Source organism: Salvelinus alpinus, chromosome 3 (assembly GCF_045679555.1).
Source record: "Salvelinus alpinus chromosome 3, SLU_Salpinus.1, whole genome shotgun sequence".
Taxonomy (NCBI): Eukaryota; Metazoa; Chordata; class Actinopteri; order Salmoniformes; family Salmonidae; genus Salvelinus; species Salvelinus alpinus.
In genome coordinates, this window is record NC_092088.1 from 68674979 (window position 1) to 68687650 (window position 12672).

The 12672-nt window shown below is 40.5% G+C and overlaps 1 protein-coding gene across 9 annotated transcripts in view; it reads right to left on the bottom strand.

Annotated features, from left to right (window-relative positions):
• LOC139571203 (RNA binding protein fox-1 homolog 3-like) overlaps positions 1–12672 on the bottom strand; it is a 761620-nt gene that overhangs the window by 511537 nt on the left and 237411 nt on the right. The gene's annotated exons all lie outside the window — the stretch shown is intronic.

The following is a 12672-nucleotide window of genomic DNA, read 5'->3' on the forward strand; positions in this document are numbered from 1 at the left end:
TTGCACATCATATACTCAGTATACAAGAAAAAACATGTTTGACTATGTGTGTGTGCATGTGTGTGTGTCAGTGTGAGAGTTAGTCTTCGCTTGAAGTTATTGATGGATGATGAGGATTTGGCAATGTAAAGATAAGAATTCCAGAGTATGGTACCTCTGTATATGACAGAGAATTGACTATGTGAGGTGCGGCAGTGGGGAGGATGAAGGTTATCGCAGTGTGATGTGTTATATAGATGGATAATTGAAAAACTGTATGGCTGAGAGGGATGTGGCAAAAGGAATAGCAAATAAGTCTGACAACACAGCAGATAGGCAAACATACAGTAAATTGAGAAATCACTTAACTAGACTAAACAAAAATAAGAAGAAACTATATTATGGAACAAAGATACATCATATAAAGAATGATAGTAAACATTTCTGGAGTACCTTAAATAAAATTCCAGACAAAAAAGTGAACTCAGCTCCGTTGAGGCACTTGGTTTGTTCATAACAAACAAACTCATTAACCTGTTTTGGATAGGGGGCAGCATTTTCACATTCGGATGAAAAGTGTGCCCAGAGTAAACTTCCTGCTACTCAGGCCCAGAAGCTAATATATGCATATTATTAGTAGTATTGGATAGAAAACACTCGGAAGTTTCTAAAACTGTTTCAATGATGTCTGTGAATATAACTCCACAACATGACATGACTCCACAACATGGCGGGTATCTGCATGGCTTGTTTTTGTGTCTGAGCGCCGTACTCAGATTATTGCATGGTTTGCTTTTTCCGTAAAGCTTTTTTGAAATCTGACACAGCGGTTGCATTAAGGAGACGTATATCTATAATTCTGTGCATAATACTTGTATCTTTTATCAAAGTTTATTATGAGTATTTCTGTAAATTGATGTGGCTCTCTGAAAATTCGCTGGATGTTTTCGACGCACAACATTACTGACCATAAAGCGCCATTGTAAACTGAGATTTTTGGATATAAATATGAACTTTATCGAACAAAACATACATGGATTGTGTAACATGAAGTCCTATGAGTGCCATCTGATGAAGATCATCAAAGGTAAATTTGATCTTTTATCTCTATTTCTGCTTTTTGTGACTCCTCTCTTTGGCTGGAAAATGGCTGTGTGTGTTTTGTGACTAGGCTCTGACTTAACATAATCATATGGTGTGCTTTCGCTGTAAAGCCTTTTTGAAATCGGACACGATGGGTAGATTAACAAGAAATTTTAATTTGGTGTATTGCACTTGTGAATGTATGAAAGTTACATATTTCCCAAAAATATTTTGAATTTCGCGCTCTGCCTTTTCAGCGGAATGTTGTGGAATGTTCCGCTAGCGGAACCCCTAGCCATAAGAAGTATTGCTAACCACTTCAATAACTTTTTGGGTTGGCAATAATAGCAAATTTAGGCAAGACATGCAAACAACAAATGCTAAGCCCTCATATTCGTGCATAAATCTGACCAAATAATGAATGACAAGCACTGTAGTTTTGAGTTCGGCAAAGTTGATGTGGAAGAGGTGAATTTTTTTTGTTGTCTATAAATTAGGACAAGCCACCTGGTACCGACAACCTGGATTGTAAATATAATGTTATTTCACAGAGAACAAATTGGCAAAAGACTTTCAGCATGCTTATAGGGAAGTACACTCAAAGTTCTCGGCACTGACACAAATGACTGATGATAGGCTGAAAGAAATTGATAATAAGAAGATTGTGGGAAATGTTTTGTTCGACTTCAGTGCAGCTTTTGGTGTCATTGAACATAACCTATTGCTGAAAAAAACGTAGGTATTATGGATTTACATCCTCTGCCTTATCATAGATTGAGAGTTACCTATCTAATAGAACACAGAGGGGTTTCTCTAAATAAAACCCTCTCTAATGCAAATTCGGTTGAGTGTGGTGTACCGCAAGGCAGCTGGCTTGGGCCATTATTGTTTTCTCTTTTTACTAATGATCTTCCACAGACCTTGAATAAAGCCTGTGTGTCTAGGAACACTGATGCCTCAACAGTATACACATCGCCTACAACAGTAAAATTAACAACTGACACCTTTAACATAGAACTCCAGTCAGTTTTAGAATGTTAAACTAGCAATAGCCTGGTGCTAAATATCTCAAAAACAAAAGCATTGTTTTTGGGACAAAAAGCTAAAATGGGAAGAGGTCTGCCCATGATAAGGCATTGCTCTGCTTTCATGACATCTCAATCAACCAAACAGGTCCTACAGGCGCTAGTTTTGTTGGCACCTGTACTACTGCCCAGTTGTGTGGTCATGTGCGGCAAAGAAGGACATAGGCAAATTGCATTTGGTCCAGATCAGAGCAGCATGTATAGCACTTAGATTTACACGCAGGGCGAATGTCAATGACATGCATGTCGGTTTCTCCTGGCTCAAAGTTGAGGAGAGATTGACTGCATTACTATTGGTCTTTGTGCAAGGTGTTTATGTGTTGAATGTACCGAACTGTCTGTTCAAGCAAGACATGCAACCAGAGGTCTCATCACATTTCCCAGGTCCAGAACAGAGGCTGGGAAATGCACAGTATTAAATAGAGCCAATATTACATGAAACTCTCTGCCACTCAAACTCAAGCTAGCAATAAAACCAGATTCAAAAACCAGATAAAATAACACCTTCCTGCACAACCGGGACTGTGAAGAGACACATCGACATTTTTACATATTTTGTATTGTATTTTGTATTGTATTATGTATGTATTATGCATTGCATTATATATTGTATTATATATTGTATTATGTATTGTATGTATTTAATGTATTCTATTTGTTCAGGATTTTTTCTGTATCAAAAAGGGGCTTAGGTGGTGGGCATGGCTGGTGCAGTTGCAGGGGCGTGGCAATGTGCGTGGTCGGACCATGTGTGCGGTTGGATTTCGGAGACAATTTTAGAGGCCACCATCTTGGCGATGTAGAACAATTTTTGAATATTTTGGCCAATTTCCTCAAATTCTACAAAATTTACCCTTGGAGCGAGAGTAATTGTTGGAGTTTAAAGCAAATCTCCTGCAATTCTATGCATTTTTCCATGGTTAATGCTGTGTTATTTTGCTCAAACATAATAAACAAAATCATTACTTCTAAATTCATTGTTTTGGGAATTTTTGATTATCCCTGACTGACTAGATTTTATTTTGGTAATTGTTAGGATTCTATTATAAAAAAATATTTTATTTTAATTTAACTAGGCAAGTCAGTTAAGAACAAATTCTTATTTACAATAACAGCCTACCCCAGCCAAACCCAGACAACGCTAGGCCAATTGTGCGCTGCCCTATATGACTCCAAATCACGGCTGGATGTGATACAGCCTGGATTCAAACCAGGGACTGTAGTGAAGCCTCTTGCACTGAGATGTAGTGACTCCTGCACCACTCGGGGAGTAGTGCATTCAGAAAGAATTCAGATCCCTTCTCTTTTTCCACATTTTGTTACTTTACTGCCTATTCTAAAATAGATAAAATAATTGTTTTCCCTCTTCAATCTACACACAAAACAAAAATACCTTATTGACGTAAATATTCAGACCCTTTGCTATGAGACTCGAAATTGAGTTCAGGTGCATCATGTTTCCATTGATCATCCTTGAGCTGTTTCTACAACTTGATTGGAGTCCACCTGTGGTAAATTCAATTACATTTACATTTAAGTCATTTAGCAGACGCTCTTATCCAGAGCGACTTACAAATTGGTGCATTCACCTTATGATATCCAGTGGAACAACCACTTTACAATAGTGCATCTAACTCTTTTAAGGGGGGGGGGTTAGAATGATTACTTTATCCTATCCTAGGTATTCCTTAAAGAGGTGGGGTTTCAGGTGTCTCCGGAAGGTGGTGATTGACTCCGCTGACCTGGCGTCGTGAGGGAGTTTGTTCCACCATTGGGGTGCCAGAGCAGCGAACAATTGATTGGGCATGATTTGGAAAGGCACACATTGTCTATATAAGGTCCCACAGTTGACAGTACATGTCAAAGCAAAAACCAAGCCATGAGGTGGAAGGAATTGTCCACAGAGCTCAGAGACAGGATTGTTTCGAGGCACAGATCTGGGGAAGGGTAACAAAACATTTCTGCAGCATTGAATGTTGCCAAGAACACAGTGGCCTTCATCATTCTTAAATGGAAGAAGTTTGGAACCACCAAGACTCTTCCTAGAGCTGGCTGCCCGGCCAAACTGAGCAATTGGGGGAGGAGGGCCTTGGTCAGGGAGGTGATCATGAACCTCACCACCTGTGAGGTTCTGCTGGAGAAAAAAAAAATTTATGTGCAAAAATGTCTAAAACCCGTATTTGCTTTGTCATTATGGGGTATTGTGTGAAGATTGATAAGGGGAAAAACGATTTAATACATTTTCGAATAAGGCTGTAACACAACGAAATGTGTAAAAAGTCAAGGGGTCTGAATACTTTCCGAATGCAGCTCCATTATCCTTTCTATATACTTTATATCTGGTTAAATTTTACACTGAATGACTTAGGCGTCCAGAAAAAAAACGCTTAGGTGGCCTCCCAAGGATTACAATGGCAGAAAAATACATGTTAGGTTTTGTTTCCTGTTTGGAGCCAAGAAAGAGTAGCCACAGCCACCACTAAATGGGGATCCTAATAAAATACTAAATACTAAATCTACACCTTCTCTCTCTCTCTCTCTCCAACTCTCTCACTCTCCATCTATAACAATCCTCCCTCTCTCTCCCCCTCCTCGCCTCTCTCTCTCTCTCTCTCTCTCTCTCTCTCTGCTGGCTGGGGGATTGTATCTCAGTGTAGACAGAGACAACTCTTCCCCTCCTCCTCTGCCTCTGCCTCTCTCTCTTCCCCTCCTGTTCCTTTCTTACTGCTGGCTGGGTGATGTGATTGTGTCTCAGTGTAGACAGAGAGAACTCTCCATCAGCAGTAGTCCTGACCTTGTCTGTGTATCTGCTCTGACCTAGGAAGACACAGCACAGATCATATCACTGGCAGAGCAATGCTCACACACCACACACACCCAGACGCAGACACACGACACAACAGCCCTGCACACAGCAAATTGATTGTGCCTCACCAAATTCCCATGGAGAGCAAAATAGGGAAGGAGGGAGAGGTTGTGGGAAAGGTGGTTTCTTGTTTCTTGTCTGTGTTTTATTTCAGTGTCATGGTTGTTGCGTTCATCCAAAATCAGCCTCACCAAGTGAGATTGTAAGCAAATATGTTATCAATAAAATTACATCCATTAAAAAACAATATATACTGCATGATCTTATTTTGAGTTTTTATTCACCCACAACCCGCATTCAGAATGACTGCCAGGTTAGACAGACTGCGATATGAGTCTACCTAAACCATTTAAACTGGAAAAAAAACATTTCAGTAATGATTGTAAAGTAACAGATTGGAATAGTTTAGAAAGATCTATATTATTTATATTTGAGTAGCATAATATTAATGAATCAATCAATGTACATGGAAAAACATAGATATTGAAACAAAACATAACATAAAAATCAACCTGCAATAGAGCATGCTGGGAAATATGATAATGATGGGAGTGGTTTTGGTTTAACACTGCTTATTAACACCAACAATGGGATTCTTTACACAAATGAGTGTTTATTTAACAGTAACAGTGTTAATTTAACACCTGAATCAACATTAGAAATGTTCAACTAAAAATCAACATTGGGTAACACTGGCCAATTTGCTGTGTGTTAAACGTCTACTGTCTCTGTAACTGGGCTGATAGTGGCTCTAATCGCCTCTGATAATAGGGGACACAGACTGCAGAGAGACCGTGACTTTGCCTGGGGCCAAGATGCACACAAAGAGAGTGTGTGTGTGTGTGTGTGTGTGTGTGTGTGTGTGTGTGTGTGTGTGTGTGTGTGTGTGTGTGTGTGTGTGTGTGTGTGTGTGTGTGTGTGTGTGTGTGTGTGTGTGTGTGTGTGTGTGTGTGTGTGTGTGTGTGTGTGTGTGTGTGTGTGTGTGTGTGTGTGTGTGTGTGTGTGTGTGTCCGTCCTGGGGCAGTGATAAAAGTTGAATGACCATGTGTTCCCCTGCCAACCTATTGTCCCATGGCACTGCAAGATGTGGCCTCCACAGACATACCGCATAGATGTTAATCACACACACCGACCCGAGACACACGCACATGCACACTAGTACTGAGCGATTAGTTATTTTTGAGGTCGGTTCGAGCCTTTAAAAAAATCACGGTTTTCGATTTTAATAATTTTTTATGCATACTGCATTATCTGGGTTGAATGCTGTAACAACAGAATATAACAATTCATTAAAGTACCATAATGCTACTGACTACCCATTACTGCCTATCACTTATTAACAATCATTTAGCCACATTACTTTAATAAAATATTTGTTTTATTTGATGACTATTATTTAATTGTAAGTCACCATCTCATCTCTATAGAGCTGCTGCATATGCTGTCTGACAAAATCAATATTTTGGTAGTTCTTCAAAGTAAATAAAGCATACTTTTATGACCGCTGAATACCAACTGTCAATCACATCAATCATTATGTATTTTCCTCTACAGATACCTCACGATCCAACTTGTTTCTATCCCTCTTGATCGAGCGTTCTCTCTTCTCTCCCTCGTCGTGTTTGCTCCACACAGACCGGACAAATAGGCAGGCACGCAATGGATTATCGTCATTGTAGTTATTTACAACGTTTTCTGTGCTAAACTATGTAGAATTTTAGCCTGTTGGAAATTACAACTCCACAGTACATCGCACAATTTGGGCTTGAACTAATTTATCTCTACAGAAGCTGCGCATCCAGCTCACAGATTTTTTAAAAACGAAATGGTATTTAAATAAAACTGAAATGTCGGTTAATCGCTCAGCACTAAAGCACACACACTTCGTTTTCACTGGAGCTATCCATGGTGCTGAAATCATTGCGGCAGGGTAGCCTAGGTAGCCTTGAATGTGTATTAAAGTAGTAAAAGGTTAAGTATTTGGTCTCATATTCATAGGTCCAATATGCAATGACTACAAGATTGTGACTACAAATTTGTTAAATGCATTTTCTGTTTGTTTTGGGCTAGTAACCAAAAGGTTGCAAGTTCAAATCCCTGAGCTGACGAGGTACAAATCTGTCTTTCTGCCCCTGAACAAGGCAGTTAACCCACTGTTCCTAGGGCGTCATTGAAAATAAGAATTTGTTCATAACTAACTTTCCTAGTTAAATAAAGGTAAAATAAATTGCAGTGACTGTTATAGCTTGTTGACACTGACCTCCATAACTTCCCCTCCTTTTCCCGTCTATCAAATACAACATTCTACTTCTAGCAGCAATTGATTGTTATATTAACTTCCGGTGAATGACATGAACACAGCAGCTCTGTTTCTGTGAATCATTAACAGGTGGTGAATTTGAAGTATTCCCAACAACAACCCCCATAACTCTTTGTTTACAATCTTAGAAAAAAAGGTACTACGTAAAAGCATACAGGGTTCTTCGGTTTGTCCCCATAGGGGAACTCTTTTTGGTGCTAGGCAGAACCCTTTGCAGATCGTTCTACCTAGAAATAGTGATGGGGAATACTAAGCTTCCTGAAACATTGAGCATTTCAAGCCCATTGTGTCTAAAATATGTTCAGTACTCCAGGCGTTGATCACATGATGGTCAAAATAAATTAGAACAGCCAAGTTATTATAGATGACGTTGCACATGTGGTAGCGCGTGCACAGGGTAGCCTTTCGGTTTCTTACGGAAACCAATACCAAACCAATCAGGTGGTTGTTCAACTAAACAAAGCTTCAGATGTCATTGACCATGTGCCTCTGGTTAAATGATACAAGCATTGGCACACTACTTCAAAGTAAACTGCTTAGCATTTACGACGCATGCCTCGGAGCTCCGGTATCAACCATAACATCACAACCTAGAACCCTCCATGTAGGGTTCTTCATAGAACCCATTGTATATGGTTCTGCCTAGAACCCTCTATGAAGGATTCTACCAGGAACCATTTATCATCTAAAGGTTCTTCCTAGAACCCTATGAATGGTTCCACCAGCCTTATTAGCCTTTACGATTAAATTATTTATGAAAATGCATTACTATATAAATATATATCATAAGGGCCTACTGTAGTTATACCCTAATACAGTGGTGTTAGGAAACCCCTGGTTTAAAGGCCACATCTGGCCTGCAAGTCACATTTTGCTGGTTTGCAAAGTGACGTGTAATTCCTATTGGAATCCAGCCAGAGATAGGATATTCAACAAGTGAACATTTTTATCACCAGCAACCTGCATTCAGAATGACTGCCAGGGTAGGGAAGATTGAATACTGAGACTATCTCAATGATGGAACAACCATATCAGTAACGGGTGCAATAACTACTAACAGATTGGATTAGTTTAAAATATATATATATGTTTTTTGTGTAGCATAAAATTTATCAACATGCAAAAACTCATTAAAACAAACAATTCTGAAAATCACCTGCAATAGAACTTGTGTTGTCTTCTAAAGAATCAGGGTTAGAATTAGGTTTAGGGTTATTAGCTTGGGTTAGTTTAAGGGTTATGGTTAGGAGATATGGTTAGGGTTAGGTTTTCGGGTTACGGTTAAGGTTAGGGTTAGGGTAAGGGTTTAGGGGTTAGGGAAAATAGGATTTTGAATGGGACGGAATTGTGTGTCCCCACAAGGTTAGTTATACAAGACAGTGAGTGTGTGTGTGTGCGTGCGTGCGTGAGTGTGTGTAAAGGTCCCAGTTATCCAAGCTCTCCCATTCACCAGTGAACAATATAACAATATCAGACTTTTACAACATGTTGCATCAGACACACACACACACACAGAGAGACTCATCTGCCCTCATCTGACCTCTGCAGCTCTCTTCTCTCTTCTTTCTGTGTGTGTCTCACTCTGTTTTTGTTTTTACTTATATCTGTCTGTATAACCCCTCTCTGGTTCTCGTTCTGTATCATTCTGTCTTTCTGATTCCATCATATCTCTTTCTGTATGCAAGGCAAAAGAGAATATATTACACTAACTCAACCCCTAGTTGTGTCTTCTGACTCATAAAATAATTACAATATATAATAGATGTAATACGTATTCAGTGGCATGCTCCTGCACCCTCTGCCAAAGAGTGTTTACCATACAATAGCCTTGGGGAATGACTACACACGCACACACGCACACACACACACACACACACACACACACACACACACACACACACACACACACACACACACACACACACACACACACACACACACACACACACACACACACACACACACACACACACACACACACACACAAACAGCTCTAGTTTCTATTAGGGTGATTTACAGTTGATCTTTAGCTCCAGGGAGACAGAAAGAACTCTTTTACTTTCCCATTTAGGAACAGTAGTATCTAGCTAAGTCTCTCTCTCTCTCTCTCTCTCTCTCTCTCACTCTCTCTGTCCATCTCTCTGAACCTCTATATCTCTCTCTGTTCCCACACGAGAGATCGAGAGATGGATAAACAGATTGAGCTCGGAACACCTGCCAGGCATAAACAATCACAGATTCCAATGAGTAATATGTATATATTATATATATATATGACGATTCCAAAATCAAGTAATATGGAGTTGGTCCCCCCTTTGCTGCTATAACAGCCTCCACACTTCTGGAAAGACTGTCCACTAGATGTTGCAACATTGCTGCAGGGACTTGGTTCCATTCAGCCACAAGAACACTGGTGAGGTCGGGCCACTGATGTTGGGCGATTAGGCCTGGCTCGCAGTTGGCATTCTAATTAATTCCAAAGGTGTTCGATGGGGTTGAGGTCAGGGCTCTGTTCAGGGCAGTCAAGTTCTTCCACACTGATTACAACAAACCATATGGACCTCACTTTGTGCATGAGGGCATTATCATGCTGAAACAGGAAAGGGTCTTCCCCAAACCTTTGCCACAAAGTTGGAAGGACAGAATAGTCTAGAATGTCATTGTATGCTGTAGCGTTAAGAATTCCCTTCACTAGATGGCACTATGCATTGGGGCACGTAGCGTTCTCCTGGCATCCACCAAACACAGACTTGTCCGTAGGACTGCCAGATGGGGAAGCGTGATTCCTCACTCCAGAGAACGCGTTTCCACTGCTCCAGTCCAATAGTGGCGAGCTTTACACCACTCCAGCTGACGCTTGGCATTGTGTATGGTGATCTTAGGCTTATGTGCGGCTGCTCAGCCATGGAAACCCATTTCATGAAGCTCCAGACAAACAGGTCTGGTGCTGACGTTGCTTCCAGAGGCAGTTTGGAACTCAGTAGTGAATGTTGCAACCGAGAACAGATGTCTTTACGCGCTACACGCTTCAGCACTATGCCGTCCCGTTCTGTGAGCTTATGTGGCAAACCACTTTGCGGATGAGTCGTTGTTGCTCCGAGACGTTTCCACATCACAATAACAGCACTTACAGTTGACCGGGGCAGCTCTAGCAGGGCAGAAATTTGATGAACTGACTTGTTGGAGAGGTAGCATCCTATAACAGTGCCACGTTGATAGTCACTGAACTCTTCAGTAAGGCCATTCTACTGCCAATGCTTGTTTATGGAGATTGCATGGCTGTGTGCAAAATTGTATTCACCTGTCAGCCATTCAGGGATCTAACTATCTTACAAGTATTTGAAATAAGTATTCTAACTACTTCTGAGTATTTTATATGTTGTATTACACTGGGCTGAATTACACTCCAATGTATTTTGTAACAAGATACTTTTGAAAGCTGTAATTTGTATTTTCAAAATGAAAAAAACAACAACATCTATATCATTACATCAGAGCAGTTCACAATTGAAAGGGGCCCTTTCACCCTACATTGGTATCAAAAGTCTGATGTGATGTGATACCAGCATCTGCTAAATTAACTAAATGTAAATGTATAACTGAATCAAAATATAAACTCAACAGATTTTACGGTGTTACAGTTCGTATAAGGAAATCAGTCAATTGAAATAAATAAATTAATCCCTAATCTATGGATTTCACATGACTGGGTATAGCGATATGCATCTGTTGGTCACAGGTACCTTAAAGAAAAGGTATGGGCGTGGATCAGAAAACCAGTCAGTATCTGGTGTGATCACCATTTGCCTCATGCAGCGCGACATCTCTCCTTCACATAGAATTGATCAGGTTGTTGATTGTGGCCTGTGGAATGTTGTCCTGCTCCTCGTCAATAGCTGAGTGAAGTTGCAGGATATTGGCAGGAACTGGAACACACTGTCATACACATCGATTCAGAGCATCCCAAACATGCTCAATGGGTGACATGTCTGGTGAGTATGCAGGCCATGGAAGAACTGGGACATTTTCAGCTTGCAGGAATTGTGTACAGATCCTTGCAACATGGGACTGTGCATTATCATGCTGAAACATTAGGTGATGGCGGCGGTTGAATGGGACAACGGTAGGACTTAGGATCTCTTCACAGTGTCTCTGTGCATTCAATTTGCCATAGGTAAAACGCAATTGTGTTCATTTTCTGTAGCTTATGCCTGCCCATACCATAACCCCACCGTCACCATGGGGCACTCCGTTAACAACGTTGACATCGGCAAACCGCTCGCCAACACAACGTTATACACGTGTTCTGCGGTTGTGAGGCCGTTTGGAAGTACTGCCAAATTCTCTAAAATTACATTGGAGGAAGCTTATGGAGAGAAATGAAAATTCAATTTTCTGGCAATACCTCTGGTGGACATTCCTGCAGTCAGCATGCCAATTGCACACTCCCTCAAAACTCAAGACATCTGCGGCATTGTGTTGTGTGACAAAACTACACATTTTAGAGTGGCCTTTTATTGTCCCCAGCACAAGGTGCACCTGTGTAATGAGCATGCTGTTTAATCATCTTGATATGCCACACCAGTCAGGTGGATGGATTGTCTTGGCAATTGAGAAATGCTCACTAACAGGGATGAAATACACATTTCAGAGAAATAAGCTTTCTGTGCATATGGAGCATTTCTGGGATTTATTTTTGATGAAACATGGGACCAACACATTACATGTTGTGTTTATATTTTTGTTCAGTATACAGTGCATTTGAAAAGTATTCAGACCCCTTGACGTTTTAAACATTTCGTTACGTTACAGCCTTATTCTAAAATTGATTCAATTGTTTTTTTTCACTCATCAATTTACACATAATACCACATAATGAAAAGGAAAAATCGTTTATTATTATTTTTTTAAATAAAAAATATTCATAAATACATAAATATTACATTTACATAAATATTCAGACCCTTTACTCGGTACTTTGTTGAAGCACCTTTGGCAGTGATTATCGCCTTTATTCTTCTTGGTTATGACGCTACAAGCTTGGCAAACCTGTATTTCGGGAGTTTCTCCCATTCTTCTCTGCAGATCCTCTCAAGCTCTGTCAGGTTGGATAGGGAGTGTCACTGCAGAGCTATTTTCAGGTCTCTAGAGAGATGTTTAATCGGGTTCAAGTCCGGGCTCTGGCTGGGCCACTCAAGGATATTCAGAGACTTGTCCCGAAGCCACTCCTGCATTGTCTTGGCTGTGTGCTTAGGGTCGTTGTCTTGTTGGAAGGTGAACCTTCGCCCCAGTCTGAGGTACTGAGCGCTCTGCAGCTGGTTTTCATCAACGATCTCTCT